The following is a 22,826-nucleotide window of genomic DNA, read 5'->3' as shown; positions in this document are numbered from 1 at the left end:
ATAATATATTTATTAAATTTGATTTTGGGTTCCAGAAAAACATTGATTCCTTAGCGTGAAGTCTGTTCCTTGCCTAATTTGCTTTATTAAAAATACTCATTCCAGTAGTACCTCTGTCTGTAATTCCGGTTCTTAGTTCAATAAATATCACGTGCTGTAACACTACCCAGCAAATTTTATAAATATATTGGTATTTAACTGTCTGTTAACACTATATAAGAAGTATCATAAAAAAATCAATAATATTTCTCAATTAAAAAATAATTGGCAACTTGTTCATTTAATTATTTGGAAAAAGGCTCATTCGAACAATTCGTCGAATTTTAAAGTAAAAAATTAAGCTCTGTGAAAGTCCTATTCAAGTTCTGTTACTATCCAATCTGTTTATTATTCTAATCTGTCTGTTACTAGTAATGTGAAACAATTTGCACTTTATGAAAACAGAACTTAAATGGAGCTTTCACAGTTCTTGAATTTAAACATGGAAATTTGGGGGATTGTACACATTCTTTAAAGCAACCCGTCATTAATCCATTATATGACTTGTATATTGAAAGAAAAATATTAGATATACCTAGTCCATTATTTTATTAATCTTTTTTTATTTTCTATCTTTATTTGTTACTTTTTTTGATGAACTTAAATTAACTAATTTCTGTAAAATTTATTGTTAAAACTCTTATCCTAAGTTTGTCCGCCTTTTATGCACGTGCTTTGCGCTTTAAAAACGTCGTAATAATTCTTGGCAAAAAATCAATTCCAACTTTGAAAACGGCAATTAAAATAATTTCCTGTTATATTATAAGAAGGTACGTTATCGCTTGTCTGAAAATCTCCAAACAAACACTTCCAATTTGAAAAATTAAACTTTTGTAAATTCTATTCCAAAGTTTTAGATTTCATGTTTTTACAATCTCTTAAAAATATATAACAATATTTTTTTAATATACGGTATATTAAAAAAATATTATTATTACATATTTTTAAAAGATTGTTTGAATTTGCAAATGTTTAATTTTTCAAATTGGAAGTGTTTGTTTAGAGATTTCAGACAAGCGATAACGTACCTACCTATAATATAACAGGAAATTATTTTAATTGCCGTTTTCAAAGACGAAATTGATTTGTTGCCCAGAATGTAGACAATCCGCATTAATGTATTATATTTAGATGAGACACGGAATGAAAAAAATTGTTTCACATTTTTACCTCTAATTAGACCAATTTGACCTCCAACGCACTAACACGGAACGACTGAAACTACTGAATCCGTGGTCCTCGCGCACAAATATAATATGTAAAGATAATAGTGGAACACGTTTCAATGATATATTGTTTTACAGTTTGATTTCCATTTGTGGAATATTAACAAGGTGAACGTCACTGAACGTTCTGAAACGTGGTGCACTTATATAACTACCATTATTTCTTGATGTGATAAACTTAATTACTTTGGTCACAAATCCAAGCATCTTACGATCAGCTGCGATCATTATTGAACAGTTAATAATCGTTTGCAATATATAGAACTTGAGAACGACTTGGCTTTAAAATAAGCTATTGACGGCCTCCTTGGTCGAGGAGTAAGGCTCTGGACTAGCAAGCCGAAGGTCGCGGGTTCAAATCTTGGCGCGCTCAATTAAATCTTATTTGGTTAATTAATACATTGAATAAATCTGTCACAGTCATAAAAATTTTTCAAATGTTTTAAAAAAAAAGTAAATCAGAGGTTGTATTTCATCTTAGGGCTTTTTCAACTATGGGAAAAAAAGTTTGAAAAGGGCAATGCTCCTTCATGGTCATTCATGGTCGAGGATTAAGGCTCTTTACCATGAATCTGGAAGTCGTAGGTTCAAATTCTGCAGTGCTCAGTTAAATTTTATTTGTAATTGTAAAAAGCATTCACTTTTGTGGCTCATCATAATTTACAATAAAAAACACATAAATTTGTTTTTGACCACTATAGTTTTATTTTCACTATACCGGTTTCGGAAGAACCCTTCCTTCGTTAGGAGAATATTAAAAACTGATCTACTACACAAAATATTGACATATATACACAAAAATGTTAAGTGTTTGAGGGAGGGGTGGACAAAGTGGAAGGGGTAATTACGGGAATTCCAGGAAGAACAGAGCGGTTAACTGGAAATATGTCTAGAATAGGACTATAAGACAGATTAATTTGGTTATTTATTATACTGGAGTTATTATTGAGGGATTTTCTGATGACAAGTGCTTCTAAATTATCTAATTTTTTGCCTTTATTACTACGGTGAAGAATTTTAACCCCTGTATCTTTACTAAAAGTATGATCGGTGGAAATGAGATGATTGGCAAACTCTGAAAAAATATTGTTATTTAAACATCTTAAATGTTCCGTGATTCTAATATTTATATTTCTAGTTGTCTTACCTATGTAGAACGATGGACAATCATTGCAACATAGTAGAGTCAAAATAAAACTATAGTGGTCAAAAAAAAATTTATGAGTTTTTATTGTAAATTTTATTTGATTAATTAGAGTTTTTCACGTAATATATAGTATATTTGCGGCACGTTCCAGGGATGAAGATACTCTCAGTATCGCTTCAGAATTGCAACGTTGCTTGAAATAGCTTTGGCCGTGTTTGGTAACCAGATCTGAATAGCCAGGTACGCTACCACCTTCCTCTACCCCATCTCCAACCCCTTCCCACTACCTCCAGTCTCACAAAATACCCTGATTGTGTCACTGGCCGGTTGGGAACAATTGGGTTGAGTTGTGTCAACATTTGTGATTGCTACCACTACTCTGCCGTGGTGGCAGAAAACACGGTGCCTTCTTTGAGAGTCCCGAGGAAGACACGGTGTTTTTAGTAACTGCGGCAGTATTTGTTTAAATCGTTATAATCTAAAATGTATGCTTAGGGACGTTGATGATGGTGACTAATTCACTCAAAGGTAAGCAAATAAGGTACTTGAATAAAAAAAATAACTACACTTAGCCATTGATAAATCATTATTTTGTCAGTGTTTTCTTCTATAGTAATTATTATCTTACATGCTTGGAAATATATCTTGGTGTGAGAAATATATATAACAGGTTTCTCATGAACAATGTTCGTACTCTTTTTTTTCTAGGTAAGTTATGGATGAAGATTTTAGCTTCCAAGAATAAACCGCTTTTGTGATGCTAAAGCATCGTTCGTTGACTAACGAACATATATCTGTTATTATTTGGTGGATTCCTGCAATATTCGATAGGTAGTGATTATGGTAGTAGCTACACAGATTTATTTGCATTATTTGTCAGTCTTTGTGAATTAGTTTGCATTAACTACTAATGTTAATCGGTTGGATTTCCTTGCCCGCATCGTAATCAAAGCTCTGGAGCAAAAGGGAAAACTAAAGCAATTATTTTCTTTGAAATTTCCCAGTTTGTTTATCCATTGTCAGTAGAATATATTATTATTATATTGTTAAAATGGATTGAAGAAGAAGACAGAGACCTCCCAAGAGGACGGCCTACGTGGTTGAGTGGTTACAATTCTTGGATACGAATCTGCAGGTCGCGGGTTAAAGCAAATTTTCTTTGATTAATTAGTGTTATTTCACAATAATTCATTAAAAAAATCAACCCGTTAAAAAAAAAATAATTAAGTTATAACCTAATTTGTGAAAATTAACAAATCCAGATGTTTTGATAGCGTTTTTTTATTTATTTATTTAAACGCCACAAAATGGATTTTACAATAGAGTGGTTAAAGAACAAGTAATGTGTACACGAAAATATCATTGCAAGTGATATAGTTGTTAATAGAAGTTCAGTAGAACAATACATAATAAAAAAATATCTACTAGTGAAGAAATAGTTGAATAATTACTAGGTTTGTATAAGATCTGACATAAATCGAGGTATGAGGTGTTTATGATAATGAATAGTAGTAATTATAAAATATATTCTATAAAGTCCTAGAATGTTATAATAACAGAGAATATTTTATTTGAACAGAATATTCATATGTTTAAAAAAAGTGACTTTTTAACATGTATAATCTAACAAAATATTATAATAGAGTAGTTAGTAGTTAGTTTATTGTTGCATTTAAAATTAATTCTATTTGGAATAACTGGGCAAATATCGCAATTTGGTTTTTATTTTTTATATATTCAATAATATTATTATTGGGTTTATAAAAACAGTTTATTTTTAAACAAGTTCTGCTGTGTAATTATTATTACGCGTGACAGCTGTTTCGCCCTCTGAAGGCATTATCAAACTGTGGGTAGCCCACTTACAGACGATACATTTATATTATTTCTAGGTAGGTATTTTAATTTCAATTACTGATTTCTTAATTGATTTTTGAGTAAAATATTACCAATGGGATTACCAATGGGATCGCCCCTCAGTCCACTTCTTGCAGAAATATTTATGGATTACATTGAAAAACAAATTTTAAATTCAATCTTTAACAAACACATCATTTACTATGTTCGTTATGTTGACGACATTTTGGTCTGTTGGAAAGGTACCAACAGACAATTAGATCTTTTTGTCACATTTGCTAACTCCATCAACCGTAAAATCTGCTTTACGGTTGAAAGAGAGTGTAATAATAAAATCAATTTTTTAGACCTAACAATCGGTAGAGAAAATAATAAACATACGTTTGAAATTTTCCGTAAGCCTAAGTTTACAGATACGACCATTAATTATAAATCTTTACACCCATGGTCACATAAATTATCTGCCTACCACTCAATGGTACATAGGCTTAATAACATCCCACTCGACAAAAAAGCATACGAGAAGGAAAAAAATACAATCCTAACTATTGCTAAAAATAATGGCTTCAAGGGTAGAGACATTGAAAAAATAATTAATAATAACAAACACAAAAATAACCTTAAATTAATTTACCCAGCGACTAATAATAAGACGAATAATAAATTCGGGTGTTTAGAATTCATCGGACAGACATCTAATAAAATTGCCAAAGTCCTCAAAAAGTCTGGCTTAGATATTGCCTTCCGCACAAATAATAACTTAGGATCATCTCTTAAAAACTCAAAAAGTAAGGTACTCAAATTACAAAATAGTGGCATTTATAAACTCCAGTGTGACGAATGCAACGCTGTTTATGTTGGACAAACGGGCCGGTCCTTTAACACTAGGTTCAAAGAACATATTAGATCTTTTAAAAATAATAATAAAATGCAATCTCAATTTGCCAAACATCTCCTAGATGAAAATCACTCACTTAATGATAATAATAAACCAACTCCGTTACACGTTCAAAATAAAGGCCGTAAACTGAATCTTTTAGAACAGTTAGAAATTAACAAAAACTCTAATAATCCGAAAGCTATTCTAATTAATGAACAAACAAATATAATTCGTTCACCCCTACTAGATATCTTCAAACCTAGGGCAAATATGAGTACACTATGAAGTACTTAATTATGCTATTAAAATAACCCTATGAGTCATCGTTTGGGAATAACTAACATTAAGACATTCAGTCAAATTTAAACATTACACTAATTGGGGAAACTTTGCTGGGGTAATAACCATTAATAATTTCTAATATTTTACTCAAAAATCAATTAAGAAATCAGTAATTGAAATTAAAATACCTACCTAGAAATAATATAAATGTATCGTCTGTAAGTGGGCTACCCACAGTTTGATAATGCCTTCAGAGGGCGAAACAGCTGTCACGCGTAATAATAATTACACAGCAGAACTTGTTTAAAAATAAACTGTTTTTATAAACCCAATAATAATATTATTGAATATATAAAAAATAAAAATTAAAATGGAGTTCTACAAATTAAACTTAATAACAATAAATAAAAAAATCGCAATTTGGCTTTAGTAAAACAGGGCTGTCAACTATTTTATGATACTTTTGGATAAGGAATAATATTTTTTAATAAAATTGTTTTATTATTATTGTTTTGTTTTCGGACTGCACCGATGCCGAAGGGATTAATGATGCTAATTCTTTACCAGTAGAACAAGTATGGCATTTCCATTTGGCGCCTGTAATCTAAAATCTAGTCTTCCAAAAGACCACCCATTTCTGCACAGCATTGAGTCAGGATTTTCAAATTATTTTTTGGGGCCCCAGATCATAGGTGACTACTAATTCAAGTAACTTGCGATTGGTACAGGGTCAGCAATTGTACACTACATATTACAGTTGTGTATTATGTATTTCATATATATATAAGCGTGATTTGTTTTTTAGATTGTTTTTTTTTGATTGGTGTGTCATTGTAATAAGTTTATAAATGGTATGTACATATTGTACATGTCACCCCTCTCCGAAAGGTGACTTTGACCACAATTTTTTTGATCCCCAACAAATTGTGTACATCTATATCTCGATGGTTTAGTCATGTGTAATGATATGTACAAAAAATGTTATTTAGTTTCAAAGTGTTAAATTCGGATATGCAGTCGATTGAAGTCGAACGAAATCGAATCGATTTTTATTCATATTTTTATTTATTTATATTACACGCCCATAGTGCCTTTTACAAACATGTGATATAATATAATTATAATAATTTAGCACTGATATAACAAAAGCTAACATTAATAATTATTTATGAGGTATGTTATTATAGCCTTCTTGTAACTATATTCCGTGCAATAAACACATCAACTACTTCTGAGAAAACATTGCCAACTGCATGTAATCTAGGTACAAGCGAGTATCTAAATGACTCAGTCCTGATAATTTTGTTGCAATTTGAGTGTTTTAAAAATATACCGCATAAAATATGGACGTTTGAGCGATGAATTTCAGTATTGAAAGTTGATGACAATGTGTATATAATTTACATCGTAAATAAATAAACATACAAAGATTTTATAAAATAATGCTTACCAGAAAAGGAAAATGTAAATACTGCGATCAGAATTTCCGGGATTTTGTGCTATTGTTTGACTACTGTGAACCACTGAGCTATCGTAGTTATGAATATCTAATAAGTAACATTGTTTAGTCTGCTACCTTTGTCAATTACATGCAAATATGTTATTAACACTCTAATTGAAATGGGCCATACGTAGATTCTCAATTAAGCTTCCAAATGTATCACACATTCCCTTTGAAGTCAAACTCGGCCAGTAATCTGTCCAAATTTTTTGTTTAATTCATTAGTAATACCACGATGACATAAAGAAATTGAATTATGGAAAACATAAATAATTAATCGCTTAAGTTAAGTTCGGATGAATTCTGCGAAAATATTATTGTACCTTTTCGTTGAGTTTTTGAACCCGGAATTCAAAGGATGGGGTATGCCACCAAGCCCAATTGTTAGAATTTTCTTTCATCAACCTACATGGGGATTTAAAAAAGGTAGATTATCGTTTTATTGGAACTCCTTTTATTTAGCTTTTGGAGGATATGTTCATCAATTTAAGATATCGTTGAAGAAAAAGATTATAACTAACAAATCAAAACGAAATATGAAACAGAACAATACAAAGATAACGGTCTCAATAGGGAATCGAACCTAGGATCTCTGTCTTACCAGGAAAATGTCTTTATCCACTCGACCATGGTTAGATTCCCAGTTGAGACGGTTATCTTTTTACTATTTTCTGTGTCATGTTTCGTTTCGATTTGTGTGTATTATCTTTTTCTTCAACGGTAAATTCATTTTTGTGTTTTATTGATACGATGACAATATGTATTTTCAAACATTATATGACAATGTGGACCTTACAGGGTAGTTTGCCCGTGCCTAGGCCCCCATTTTAAAATTTCTTAAAAATCAATAAAAAGATAATATGAAGTAATAAATTGAAACATTATAAAATAAATCTGACATGATATAAAATAAAATACAGTAATGATTTAAAAAATCGACTATTATCATGAGAATTTGGTTGTATGTAATCAAGTGAATATTATAATAGTATTATGTATTACGTATGTGTGTAATCTTTTGTAATAAAGCCCATTTAGTTTTTTTATCCAGTTTTAATCTTGTATCTGAAATGTTTTTTGTTTCCCTTATTTTTTGTATCGAGTAAAAGAAAGTTGAATGCTTTCATTTATTGGAATTTGTGATGCCATCGTCCAAAGCATGTGTTTTCCGTCGGAGATTTTATGTTTTTTTGTACGCTTGTCTAACTGGTCTATTTTAGTTTTAGTTTGTTGAAATTCTTTTTTCGGTAAGAATAGTTGTATGTATAGTCAAAGATATTGAATATTTGGTCTGTGTAGTCATTCTACGTTTTTTTAAGTATTACTTTAAGCTAGTTTTCTGTGCGATTTTCCGAACGATAGCTTAGTTTGTTGCTCCTCCCCAAACAATGATTCCATATTCTTACATAGATTGACAAAGTGCCAAATGTATTGTTTTTATTTGTAATAGTTTCATTTATTTATTTAATGTTTTTTCTTTAATAAGTTTTGTTGTAGTGTTCCTCACCTGGAGAACCTGTGCTGAGGTGTTCGCATGTATTAGGAAAGTGTTATTTGGTCGTCATAAGTAAAAATACACTATCGTCCTTGAGGTACTCAAGGACGATACTGTGGTTTCACCAATGGCGGCAGTAATGAATACATAATAGGTGAATAGTTGTAAAATTGTGACACGCTTTTAAGATTTTGCGTTTCATCCTTGCGCATTTTCTCTTTGTCGTTACAATTTTGTTACATTTACTACCGAGGCGAGAATAGCTTAATTTAGTTTTAAAAAATGTGTATTTTTTTGAGGAGTTTATTTCATTTTTTTTGATATGATGTGTTTATCTGAGATTATGGTCAATTAAAATTCCTAGATATTTTATTTGGTCTGTATTTTATAGAGTAGGGCAATCGCCGATTTTGATGTTTACACATTAGTGTATTTTTATGGTGTTTGAATTGTTTCTTTGCTGTCGTCTGTTATTTATACCGTATGTTGTAAATTTTGTTACTAATGAAAGGAGAAATTCCGCCTTTAATGAAAGTATCAAATGAGAGGTAAATATCCCTTTTTCATTCTTCGTTTCACTTGTTTACTTTTTACTATTTATTAATTCTAATAAATAAACACAGCACCTACCCCAAACTCTTTCCGGATGGATACATTATACGTCATTTCTCGTCTCAGCTTGTGGTGATATTTTTATAGGGGTCGGGTTGCCTTTCTCTCTCGACACATTTATCTGAGAGTAAATCAATGATTAAACGCCCGAAACATGTTGAAGGAACGTTGTTTATGGCTACACATAAATAGGGTGTTAAAAAAATTTTCGATTTGATAAGCAAACAGGAGCAATTCAGTTTATTTTGTTAAAACTTACAACTTGTTGATTATCGATCTTATTGATATTATTTATTTTATGTATCCAGATCACTTACATGTGCATTGAAGCAATTTAAAAATTTGAGTTCATCAATAAAGTAAGAAACCCATATTTTTATTTATTTATTTATTCACGCCCCACTTACGTGTTTAATTTTTTTTGCAGACGAGTTAATAATTGTGAATAAACGTGAAGTTAGTGGCTCAAAATGAGGGAGGTAAATACAGAGAAAGGAAAAAAAACACATTTTTAATTAATTTTGAAGAAAGTTTCTTGATACCACGTGTTATGAGTTTCCCATATCCTTTGTTCAGTAAGCACAAATCATAGAGGACACAACACCTCATCTATCACGCTGCAATATAGTGTAAAACATGCCTTCGTCACGTGCAAACAGAAGGATGCCCTTATATGGTGCGATTGACAAGCGCAGGGAATAAGCGCTCATACAAAAACTGCACCTCAAAAATCATGAATGATTACCTACAGATGAGGGAAAAATTGTGGGCGGAGACAAAACAAAAGGGGAAGTGGGAACACAGAGGTCGGTGTGACTGCACTATACTTCGGAGAACCCGACACTTCAGTTTTAAGAGCCCGGGAGACAGGTGCTGTCAGTTGAGAGACGTACCGCTGTCCGCGGTGTGGGTGATCACCCACATATAGCGGCGAGGCCGAATGCAGATTTACTCTACCTCTGGAGAATTAGAACCACGCTATGGAGACCTGATGAGTAACCAGAACGTCCCACATCCAAAGCGCTTTAAATATATGGCACCTTTAACACCTTAAGCACCTTTAATTATACAGAGCCAGTAATTTCCAGCATATAATTGTTCCAATCAATAGGTTTAAGATAATTTCGTATGCATAACTTTGTTGGCATTCAATTGTATATCACTATAAAATATAAAAAGTTTTGTCATTATAATGATTCCTTGAAAATGGCGTAAACTCGCGAACCCTGTGATTAAGAGACGACAGAATAGCAGCCTGCTTTTTAAAAATTTACTTATTTCTAATTCCGTGGTAGGTTGAAGATATAATGATTCCATGCTATCATGGAATATTAATTAATAATTAATAATTATTATTAATAATATTGCTTAGCAACGCTAGTTTAGGCATGTACTTTGCATTTGCTCTCTGATTATTTTTTGTAATATCAGATAGAAAAGAATTAGCTTTGATCCCAAAACATATAAATATTTAAAGAAGAGTATATCAGATAACGCATTAAATAAACTGCCAGTAAGCCATACGATATTTAGGTAAATAAATAGGATTTAAAAATAAAATTATTTGAGGACCCCAGTAACCAAGGTAAACAACAATATTTGACATTCATTTGAAAAAAATAAAAATATATTTTTATGTTGATAACGTTTTTCTGGAATATAATATATCATAGATTCGTAATGTTGAAAGGTAGTTGAATTAGAAATTATAGATTTGTTATGTCGAAAGGTAGTTTGATTAGAATATTTAATTTGGTCACATTGAAAATTATTTATTGATTTGGTTACTGGAATGTAGTAGTAAAGATACAATCATCTCCAAGTTGTTTTGCAAAATGACAACAATGTCATTTGCAACCAACGTAGATGAACAGGGGATTATTATGTCATCTGTACAGATGAACATGGATAGTCTAAGACCCCAAAAAACAAAAGCAGGTATTCCTAGACAGCGTATGAAATGGACGAACGATGTCAATATGTTCATTGTTCGTTCATATTTTTATGTAACCAAAGTAGAAACAGATATGTTGTTATATAGGAAAAAATTACATTTACTTTTCTCACAAAATTATCCGATTGCCCAAGTAAGCGAACAAAGATTAGCAGACCAAAAGCGAGCTATTTTCAAAAATAATTTAATTTCTGTAGTCACATTAGAACAGATTAAAAGAGAAGTAGCAGATAGATTGCAAAGGGGAAATAATTTAGAACAAATTAACACAAGTAACAATGTCATATCAGATGCATTGAATGTAGATAGTTTGGATAATATTCTAGTCGAAATGTCCAATGATATTACAGTAGATTCAAATAACTTAGCCGTTATTTATAATCTTAGGGAAATCAACATTGCAAATTTAAACTTTGTTGATGAAAATGTAGTAGAATTAGCTAACTTACTTCATAATAATATAAACAGATATATAGATGTAGAGCCAACAGTTAGACCAAAATTACCGAAATTGCATACGTCAAAGAAATTATCTAAATTAATTTTTGAATTAAATAACATAATTTTACCAAAAATCATATTTGACGAAATTAGTTTTTTAGATCTTCATACAATAGTATACGCTAGTGCGATTACTGTTTGTAATAAGTTAGGAATTAAATTATCATCCTCTGACGATAGATCATATAGTTATAGTAAACCAGAATGGCAGATCAGATTAGAAAATGATGTAGTATTTTTAAGAAGTAACATAGCTAGAGTAATAGAATATAAAAATGGAAATAGAAGTAGGAAAATTTTGAGACATGTAGATGAAATTGGTAGAAAATTTGGTTATAACATTGATAGTCATAATAATGAAAATATAATCAATGATTTATTGGATTTATTAAAACAAAAATTAGGCGTAAAAGCTAGTAGATTAAAAAGATATAATTATACGTATAATAAAAAAAATAATAATAGATTATTTCAGAAAAATGAAAAAATATTTTATTCCAAACTTGACGATAAACAAAATATTATTTCGAATAATAATATTCCGTTACCATCTGAATCAGATATGCGCGATTTTTGGACTAAAATTTGGAGTAAAGATATAAAACATAACGAGTCAACTCCATGGATAGAAAATGAAGAACTCAATTTTTCAGGTATTGAACAAATGAGTTTTTCTAATATATCGGTTGAATTGTTAACCAAAATTATTAAAAATACTCATAATTGGAAAGCCACGGGTTGCGATTGGATACATAATTTTTGGTACAAACGTCTAACTACTTTACATCCTCTTTTGGCAAAAAATCTTTCAAAATTTGTCAGTCAACCTCAAAATTTACCAAATTTTCTAACTAAGGGTATTACTTATATGTTACCCAAAAGCGAAAATATTAATAATCCTTCTCAGTACAGACCCATTACATGTTTACCGACAATATACAAAATTTTAACCTCTTGTTTAACAGATTTAATATATACTCATTTAGATGAAAAAAATATTTTATCTGAACAACAAAAAGGTTGTCGCAGAAAACATATGGGATGTAAAGAACAATTAGTTATCGATTCTGTAATTCTAAAACAGATTCAAACTCGAAAACGTAATTTACATACTTGCTATATAGACTACCAAAAGGCTTTCGATAGTGTCCCGCACTCGTGGCTAATCAAAGTATTAAAAATATATAAAATTAACCCCATTATTATTAGCTTTTTGGAAAATATTATGTCCTTTTGGAATACCAATTTACTTATCAATTTAAAAGGTAAGAAAATAGTAATACCGGGCATTTCAATTAAAAGAGGGATTTTTCAAGGAGACTCATTGAGTCCTCTTTGGTTTTGCTTAGCATTGAATCCTCTATCTAAAATGTTAATTAAAAGCAAGTTTGGAATAAAAGTTAAGGGTAATACAAGGGAGAGTAGTACAATTTCGCATTTATTATTTATGGATGATATAAAATTATTTTCGAATTCTGAACAAAATTTAGAGAAAATGATCGAGGTAGTTAAAAACTTTTCAGATGATATCAAAATGACATTTGGTTTAGATAAATGTAGAACGATCCATATAGAGAAAGGCAAAATTGTAGATGGGGACGAGAGTATATTTAGAAATTTCCAAATTACTAGTATGAAAAGGGATGAGGTTTATAAGTATTTAGGATACCCACAATCAAATAGATTAGACCATAGTAGTATTAAAAATGATATTAGGATTAAATTTCAAACTAGGATAAGGAAAATTTTAAAATGCAATCTATCTGCTAAAAATTTAGTAAAAGCAATAAATACTTGGGCAATACCTCTATTAACGTACTCATTTGGCATAATTAAATGGTCTAATACAGATTTAGATAACTTAGAAAGATTAATTAGAACTACGCTAACAAAGTTTAATTGCCATCATCCAAATTCAGCTATAGAACGAGTTAATTTACCTAGAAATTTAGGAGGTAGAGGTATAGTCAAAATAACTTCTTTGAACCATAATCAGGTAGAAATGCTAAGAACTTTTTTCCATAGGAAAGCTCATAGCTCAGAAATGCACAAAATAATTTGCAAGGCAGATAGAAATATTACACCTTTAAATTTATACGATGAGAATGCCAACATTTTTATAAATCCCAACCAGGAATTATTAGATTCCTGGTCAAATAAAATTTTACACGCAAAACACTTCAATTATCTCAACCAAACGTATGTTGACAAAATTAAGTCAAACAAATGGTTGAGTATTGGAGAGTTGAGCGCAGAAATAGAAGGATTTATGCTTGCAATTCAGGATAGAGTCATTAATACTAAAAATTATAGAAAGCATATAATCAAAGATACAAATCAAATTGATGATTTGTGTAGAAAATGTTTGGCTTTTCCGGAAACTATAGAACATATTATATCGGGATGTTCTATATTAGCACCGTCCGAGTATACATTTAGGCACAATCAAGTTTTAAAAATAATTCACCAAAATTTGGTAATTAAACATAACTTGATTGACTGCCGTAATGTAGTACCATATTATGAATACGAACCAAATTCATTTTTAGAAAACGAATTTTATAAAATATATTATGATAAAACTATACTAACAGACCGAGCGATTAGTCATAATAGACCCGATATAGTTTTACATGACAAAATTAAAAAAATAACTTATATCATTGATGTTGCTATTCCAAATTCCTGTAATATTCAAAAATCTGTTAGTGAAAAAATAAGAAAATACACAGATTTAGGAAATGAAATAAAAAGAATTTGGCATTCTCAGACTATAAAAATATTACCATTCGTTATTTCGGCTACTGGCATTATACCTAGCTCTCTAATTAAAAATTTAGGCGTGTTAGATCTATCAAAAAATTTATATATAAAGATGCAAAAGTCGGTCATTTTGAATACATGTAGGATAACAAAAGATTTTTTAAATATTTATGTTGAGGGATCAGTAGGATTTATAGGCCCTGTTAGAAGTTCTACCGAGCCGAACCCTCTGATATGAAAATATCTGGAGACGGTGAATTTTTTTTTCCCATTTGATATCTGGTGATTTGACGTGTTGTTGTTCTTGTATTGTTTTGTATTTATTTTACTTATATAATGCACTTACATAGTGTTGATTGACTAGCTGATCATTTGTGGAAAAGTGAGTGGAAGGGTTAAGTTTTTCCTTTGGGGAAGACTTAACCCGGACAACTAAATCGGAATTTAAAAAAAAAAAAAAAAAAAAATTAATAACAGCTACTTCTTATTACGTAAAAATATATTTTTGACAAGAAAATTAAATTTCTACAACCACAAACTAACATTAATAGACCAGTTAGACAAGCGTATTTACAAAACATAAAAAAAATACAGTGTGTGGCAAGCCTACGCACGACGGAAGTGAAACTTTTAGTATTCTTCTCTCCCTCTTTTCATTTCATTCTCTCTTTTTTTCTGTCTATTGACATATTTATAAGAAGCATGTGATAAAAAAAAATTAAAAGTTATAAAAATATGAGATTCGAACCCGGGTCCTGCATAACGAGTGTCGAACGCTCTGCCTCAAGACCGCGAGGAGAGGTATCTCGCGCGACGAGAACCGCGTATACAACGTTTACTCGTCAATTGACTTGTCCCGCGCAAATTTTCGTTTTCAAACACGGCAAATGAATAATATCACATAACGTCTCGTTAAAGCTTTATATAGGGTCGAATCGAAGATATATCGGCAGTGTGAAGTCATATCTGGCGTTTTTCAAAATATTTCCGTATATTTGTCCGTTTTGGAAAAGATCTATCGTGTTTTAACAGTCTCATACCCGTATGGAGTCTGAATTTGAAAAACATTTCTAAATTTTGAATAACTCACTTACGGCTGTGTTTTTTACTAAAAAAACTTGTCACGCACGTCTGCGAGGGTAATTAGTCGCGTTATCGGCCTTGATTAGTAATTTTAATGATTCAAAATAAAAATAATTAATCAAAATACCGAGCGACTCTACCGACTCGATTTGTAAGCTATATTTAGACCAAAATATCATATAGGTACCGACCGTTACTTCTAGCCAATTACTCGAATGAACACCTGCCGGTCTAGAGTCTCACTAAATGGATTTAGACATTTCGGGAGACTCTCGGTTAAAATTAACAAATTTATGTAATTTTTTTACTACATTATTACAAATCATGTAGATATCTTCTTATATGTATGCCTGACAAAGTCGCAACACGAGAGCATTTCATCACTTTTCCTCGTATTAAAAAAATCACAAAAAGAAAAAAAAAATAGTTAAAGCGGGGATCGAACCTCGGTTCTTCACGACGACAGTCGGGCCGACGATGTCGGGCCGACGACCGAACGACGACGGTCTAGACCGCGAAGCTGAGTTTGGAGAGCGACCTAAACTAGGTATATAATATTAGCTAGGCTCCTATAGCGGATAGATAGATAGAGAGAGATGACATAGAGGATATACTTTTTTGTGGTTTGTGACACAACCACAGAAGCGTTTTTGTCTGGCTTGTGTACTCAGCCAGGCCCCGCTACTTTTGCCGGCCGGAGGAATCCCGCCGGCCCACTGAGCAGGCGCTCGCGCCCCCAACTGCCTTTCTTAAGGCAAAGCTTTTTTTTTTAGCGCAAATACTCAAAACAACACAGATCCACGCTGGCCCCCACAAACCGCCCGCAAGCACCCGAGAAGTGCTCCCTTTTTAAGAGGAGGCACCGACTTCCACAAGTCAAGATGTTCCCGACGAGGATGCTCCCCGCTGACCACGAGGACTCCTCGGTCGTGGTACCGCCCGGCGCTCACCAATTTACGCATCGCACTAAGACCGGGACCGTGCGCCTTACGATCCCCGCACCACAGCCCCGCCCCGAGGACCCAAGGACCCGGAGACCATCCACCACCACGGCTTCCACGACGCCCGACGCCACCGAGATGACGGAGCCCGCAGCAGGCCCCTCTTGGGCAGCAGGACCCAGTTCTGCCCCCACGCGCCCCCCGATAGGCCCAGCGTCGGCCTACGTGGCGCCCCCGAGACCGCAGCAGCCGATGGAGACGGCTGCCCCCCAGGATGGAGGCTGGACGAGGCCGTCCAACCCCGTGAAGAGGCCCATGTCCCCACGGGGACCACAACCGCTCCAGTGTGGCAACCGTTTTGAAGAGTTGCCCGAGGTAAGCGAAGGCGCTGGCGCGCCGCGTATAAAGCGTGCCAATACTAATACATCTTTCTCTCCCGCAGGTACCGGCAGGAGAGACCGCGTTCCTCCGGTTGTGATGACCCTGGGGAACATGACACACGCGCAGATCACAGCTGCGGTGCAAGGACATTTGGGGGCTGGTAAGCTCTTCACTTTCAGATACAACAGGGGCGGCACGGCTAACATCTTCGTGCGCACGATGGAGGACCACCGCGCCCTTACCAACGGGCTGCGAGCGGAGGCTCGCGGCTTTCACACGTTCACGGCCGAAGCGGAAAAGATGAAAAAGGCCGTCATCAAGGGCCTGCCGCTCGTCGAAGTGGAAGAAATAAAGGCAGATCTGGAATCACAAGGATTCCCAGCAGTGAAGGTGGTCAAGATGACCGCCTCAATTGAGTATCCCCTATACTTAGCACACTTCAATAAGGAAGTCAACATGGGACAGCTGCGTGCGGCCGTCAAATATCTGTGCCACTGCCGCATTCGCCTCCAGAAGCACAGGAGCAACCATTTACAGCACGGCACCCAGTGCTACAGGTGCCAAGACTTCGGGCATGGGTCCCGAAACTGCTCGCACACAGCAAGGTGCGTAAAATGCTTACTGGAGCATGCTTCGGCAGAATGCCCCAAGAAGACAAGAGATGAGCCCGCCGCATGCTGCAACTGCTCAGGCCCGCATCCCGCCAACTACAGAGGCTGCCCCAAGCGGGTAGCGTACGTTGCTTCCATACAGCAGCGACCTGCCAGAAGGGCCCAACGCCCACCGGCAGAACAGAACCCGAGCAGGCCACCTCCTCAGCCGAGGACGGATGGACGCACATGGGCCAACGTAGCCGGAGGCACCGCCCCCGCCCAACAGCAGCGCGAGCCCGTGCCGCCCCCACAGCCCCGCCCCCAGCCCCGCCCACAGCAGGAGCACGTGCGCGCGCCCGACTCCTCAGAGGACAACCTGGATTTGATGGCCCTGCTCCAAGGACTCCTGAGGATGCGATCACAGCTCGCCCGCTGCACAACAAGAGCAGACAAGCTCGTCATCCTGATAGACCTCCTAGACACCCTCGATGCCTAATACCGAGACGGTGAAAGTCCTCGTATGGAACGCATTTAGCGTGCGCAACAAGACAGACGAACTGCTCGCTTTGGCAAACGAATTACACACCGACATTATTCTCCTATCAGAATCTCACTTGAATCCAAGCGTACCGTTGAGAGTGCAAGGTTTCGAGATTTATCGTGATGACCGACAAGGAAGATCAGGCGGAGGAACCGCAATATTCGTTCGGCAATCTATGACGTCCACAAGAATCCCCACTCCGAAGTTGAAGTACGCCGAAGCCACGATTATCGAAGTCACCATAGAGGGTAGAGCGCACACCATCATCTCCGTATACTGCACCCAACGTAACCTAGTGAGAGAAGATCTCAATAAATTGCTCAATCTGGGACCGATTGTTGTGATGGGAGGCGACTTGAACGCCAAACACAACTATTGGAATAACTACAGAGGAAATGCGAACGGAAATACGCTCTTTACACACATGCAGACAAATACCTATTCGATAATGGCGCCCGACAGACCTACGTACTACTCGCAACTATCTAGATATCCGAGTACACTGGACATAGTACTCGAGAAAAATGTCAAGACAATATCTCCACTGCGCACACTAGACGAACTGTCTTCGGACCACCTGCCCGTGAGCTTTACTATAGGCGGCACAACTTCAAGGACCCCCAGAAAACAGCGCAATTACAAGGATGCGAACTGGGAAGGATTCAAAAAAGAAGTCAACGAACGAATTCATCTCACTTCGGGAACTCTGCGCTCGCCACAAGAAATCGACGCAGCTACAAGCACTCTCACAGAGATTCTTCAAACAGCACAAGATACACACATTCCTCTCAAAGAAATACACCCATACACGATCAAGCTTCCCGAGTACGTTCTATCGCTCATCAAGGAGAAAAATCGCCTGCGACGCATGTTTCATCGCACACGCGACGAATATTTCAAGACAGCGTACAACTGCATGCAGAGGGAAATCAAGACCGAAATCGCAGAACTCAAGCGCGAACTTTGGGACAAAAAAGTCGCATCACTCACGCCGAAGGATAATTCCCTATGGAAAATGGCAAGCGCGCTGCGACATAAAGACTTCACAATCCCCCCGCTACAGAAATTGAACGGCCCCGGGACGGCGCTTTCGCTACAAGAAAAAGCTGAAACACTCGCCGACGGGTTCGAGAGAGCCTACGCCGCTACAGACGGCCTTTCCGACCCGGCTACGGACCGGATCGTAGCTGACTCTCTACGAGACTTGAGGGAAGCAGAGCAGACAAACGCTGAAGATATTCACTTTGCTACGCCAAGCGAGATTGCTGTCACAATCAGGCGATTGAGAACAAACAAGGCGCCGGGAAGCGATCAAATTCACAACATTTTACTCAAACATCTCCCTCAAAAAGCCATCATCTACACAACAAAATTGTTCAATGCCTGCCTCATGACCGGGCATTTCCCCCAGATTTGGAAATCGGCGACCGTGCTGCCTTTCGCAAAGCCGAATAAAGATAGAACGCAGCCGACAAGTTACCGGCCGATTAGCCTATTATCTACGCTGAGCAAGGTATTTGAACAAATTATACTCAACAGGCTTGTACCGCACCACGACGACAACAAAACGTTGCCAGACGAGCAGTTCGGCTTCAGAAAGAGGCACTCCACGACCCATCAACTCACCAGAGTAGCGGAATACATCGCAAGAAAATTTAACGAACATCGCTTCACCGCCGCTGCGCTCATCGACCTAGAGAAGGCATTCGACACCGTATGGATAGACGGGCTCGTGCATAAACTGCACCGCACTAACACGCCCATATACCTAACGAGACTGATACAGGAATACCTAAAGAATAGATCGTTCAGAGTGTTCATAAGGAACGTGCTATCTTCAATGCGTGAGATTCCAAAAGGCGTGCCGCAAGGAAGTTTACTTGGACCATTTCTCTTCATTCTGTTTACCTTCGACATCCCCCGAGACGAGAGATGCAATCTGTCTATCTACGCAGATGACGTCAAACTATACGTTTCCTCGCTGAAAGCGAATATGGCCGCTATTTACCTACAGAGGGCGCTCGACGCGCTCGTAGAATACTACAAAAAATGGCGCCTGAAACTGAACGAGGCGAAAACTGAAGCCATCATGTTCACGAGAAAACGTGTAAACAGAACACCTGACTTTAACATCGAAATGGGAGGACACAGCATAGAATGGAAAGATGAAGTGACATATCTGGGCCTGACCATGGACTCCCGCCTCAACTGGAAATCTCACCAAGCGAAGATGCACACGCGCACGCGACAAGCGATCGGCATGATGAAGCCAATTTTCAATAGACGGAGTCCGCTACTTCCCAAAACCAAACTCCTCGTCTACTACTCGCTCATTCGTCCAGTACTCTCGTATGCGATTCCCGTATGGAGCAGCATCTCACACACAGACCACAAGAATCTACAGACACTTCAAAATCTCTGCATTAAAATCACATACAACACGAGACTCAGAACAAACTTGAAGAGATTACACGAACGAGAACAAATTCCAACTCTATACGAATTCACACACAGACTGACTGAACGCTTTTACAAATCACTCACACTTAGTAAAAATCAACTAATACGAGACATAGGACAATATAATGCTCCGAGCGACCTGACATTCAGATACACACATAGACTACCTAAACACATCCTCATGGACCATGACCACATATGGCACATACCAGAACTAGACGCGGACGAATAGCGAGCAGTAGGTATTTCCTAAACTCCCGACCTTCTTCCCAAATATATAATGTTTATATATCTATTTATATATTTATATAATATTTTATAATTTGTATGTATATGTATGTTTATTTTCTATCTTCCCATAAGTATATATTAACATAAAAACAGACACACACACACACATCTCAAAAATGCAGGACATCATATACCGATGTTACTGAAGGCCGCAAACGTTTCAAGTTGACGTTCGGCCGCTCCTTCCTGGGTAAGGTTTTCTGCGATTTTCCTTACTCCCAACGGCAAATGCGGAAGGACTCCAACAAAAGGGCGCAGCCAAAATTTCCTCCCCATTCCCAACACAACACAAACAGACACGTATGTAGTATATGGCCGCTGTAGGTCGCCGCTGGTGCTGATGCTGGATGATGATACATGCAATTTTAGTAGGGTTTTTAGGTAACAAATTTTTTCCCTACCGAGAAAATACAAGGCCTCTAAGTCTATAAAAGCCAGGTAATATTTAAATAAACCCATATGAGGTAAAAATTGTGAGGCGCATATGACGCCGTTCTATTTGTATAAAGAACATTAACTTTAAATTCAGTAAATTTAAATGATTCACCACTTCATGGAATATAAGAATCTAGAAAATGAAAAAAAAAAATGGCTCCTATATCGAAATGATCACGGTTTTTCGTGACGGTCATGAGTCGGTTTTACTCCGGTCCTCGAAAATGCATGACGCGCGTAAAGAAGTTTCACTTCAAAAACTCCGTCGATTAGGTTAAGTTTTGGACAAAGGCACCACAAATATCAGGCATCAAAAACATTATAAACTCTTATAAATATTAATATATCACATTTGTTAGACCCAAGATCAGTTGTTTATTTACCAGCAGTATTGCCAAATAATTGTTTTATTTAAGTTCATAAACCTTCTTTTAGAATTGGAGTTCATACTTGTAAATCAGTATCACAAACAAGCGACTATCAGGCGCTTTCGGTAGCAGGTAAAATAGTCTATATAATATTCCTACGCCAACGAATAATTCAAGAAATTTCCATTTTGATTGAAAATATCAATGAACTTTCTAGGACTTCGTTATTTGATTAGGATATTTGATTTTCAATAGAACAGATGCGTCACGCCATCTCATAAGGTATTCACATTTCGAATAAAAATGAACTCGATACTTGTACGAAATTCAAGGAAACTTGGAGGGTAAAGAATGTATAAATATCAGGGTGGGAGCTGTAATATTAATGGAAAACGTAACAGCCTTCTTTTATATGGGCCAATAAACGAAAATTGTTACCAACATGTCGCGCGAGTTGATCCGCCGTGAATACCTACAGTGAAAATGTTAATTTCACATGTATGGCCAATTACGTTTTACGATAATCAGCTGTAATAATATTAAAATTAAACATTCCAAGTTATTCACTTATAACCGTTGAGTTTCAAATGATATTTCAGGGCTTAACATATGACATTTATTTGGTGCTTATTAGTCACCAGTTCTGCGTCATTAGGAAACAGATTGAATTAAATCCCATTAAATATCTTATTAAATAATTCTAAAAAATATATGTAGTTTTTTTTATTTCTTAATGTTTTTATTTTTATTTCACAAGGGCAGTGCATAATATCATCTACGCTAGAAGTTCACCTGTATCATGAAGGACATTTTACATGGGAGAGTAGAAAATATTAACAAAGAATTAACAGGTGTAAATAATACAAAATTAAAATTTTTATATAATAACCATAATACAACACAAATAAATAAATAAATAATGATCAAAAATAATTAGGAAAAATATCATGATCATCATGGTATTTGGTTGTGATGCAGTGATTTTTATATTTTGTATAAAAACACAGTCTTAAATATCATACACTTTCATATGGCGCCCTCTCTTATTAGAGGTTGCCTATCATCGACAAAACACCTCAGCAGAACTGCACTTGTATCAGTCACATCCCCTGTGAGTTTTGATGCCATGTCTTTCTCTACGCGTTTCCATCAATCATCCCTTAGATTGCTAGTTTTGTAATCTTATGTATGTTGATGATTCTCTTGATGAGATAAACGTACTGGAGAAATTTGGAACAATATCAACAATGTGTATAAATTAACACCTCGTTTCCGGAGGTAGTTTAAGGATGCACCCAGATGAGTACTTGATCACGTTTTAAAAGCATCGCATCTTTCATATTAACGCTTGGTAGGTAAATATAGTGTTCGTGTCGTAAAATAGAACAGAGAGAATATTTTTACATTACATCAAGAGTGTTATATGTTAAAAACAGAGAAATATATTCAGTACAAATTTTAATAAAATTGTTTTAT

The 22,826-nt window shown here is 35.5% G+C and overlaps 1 protein-coding gene and 1 non-coding gene across 3 annotated transcripts in view; both read right to left on the bottom strand.

The window, feature by feature from the left end:
• LOC149424498 (kin of IRRE-like protein 1) overlaps positions 1-22,826 on the bottom strand; it is a 267,924-nt gene that overhangs the window by 138,427 nt on the left and 106,671 nt on the right. The window lies entirely within an intron of this gene.
• Positions 8,594-8,688, bottom strand: LOC149424499 (U6 spliceosomal RNA). The gene has a single exon (XR_016302127.1). It is a non-coding gene; the product is annotated as a U6 spliceosomal RNA (small nuclear RNA).

Source organism: Hesperophylax consimilis, chromosome 4, assembly GCF_061612785.1.
Source record: "Hesperophylax consimilis isolate HC1 chromosome 4, BYU_Hcon_1.0, whole genome shotgun sequence".
In the NCBI taxonomy this organism is placed as follows: domain Eukaryota; kingdom Metazoa; phylum Arthropoda; class Insecta; order Trichoptera; family Limnephilidae; genus Hesperophylax; species Hesperophylax consimilis.
Note: the sequence above shows the minus strand (reverse complement) of the source record. Positions and strands in the feature narration are given on the sequence as shown.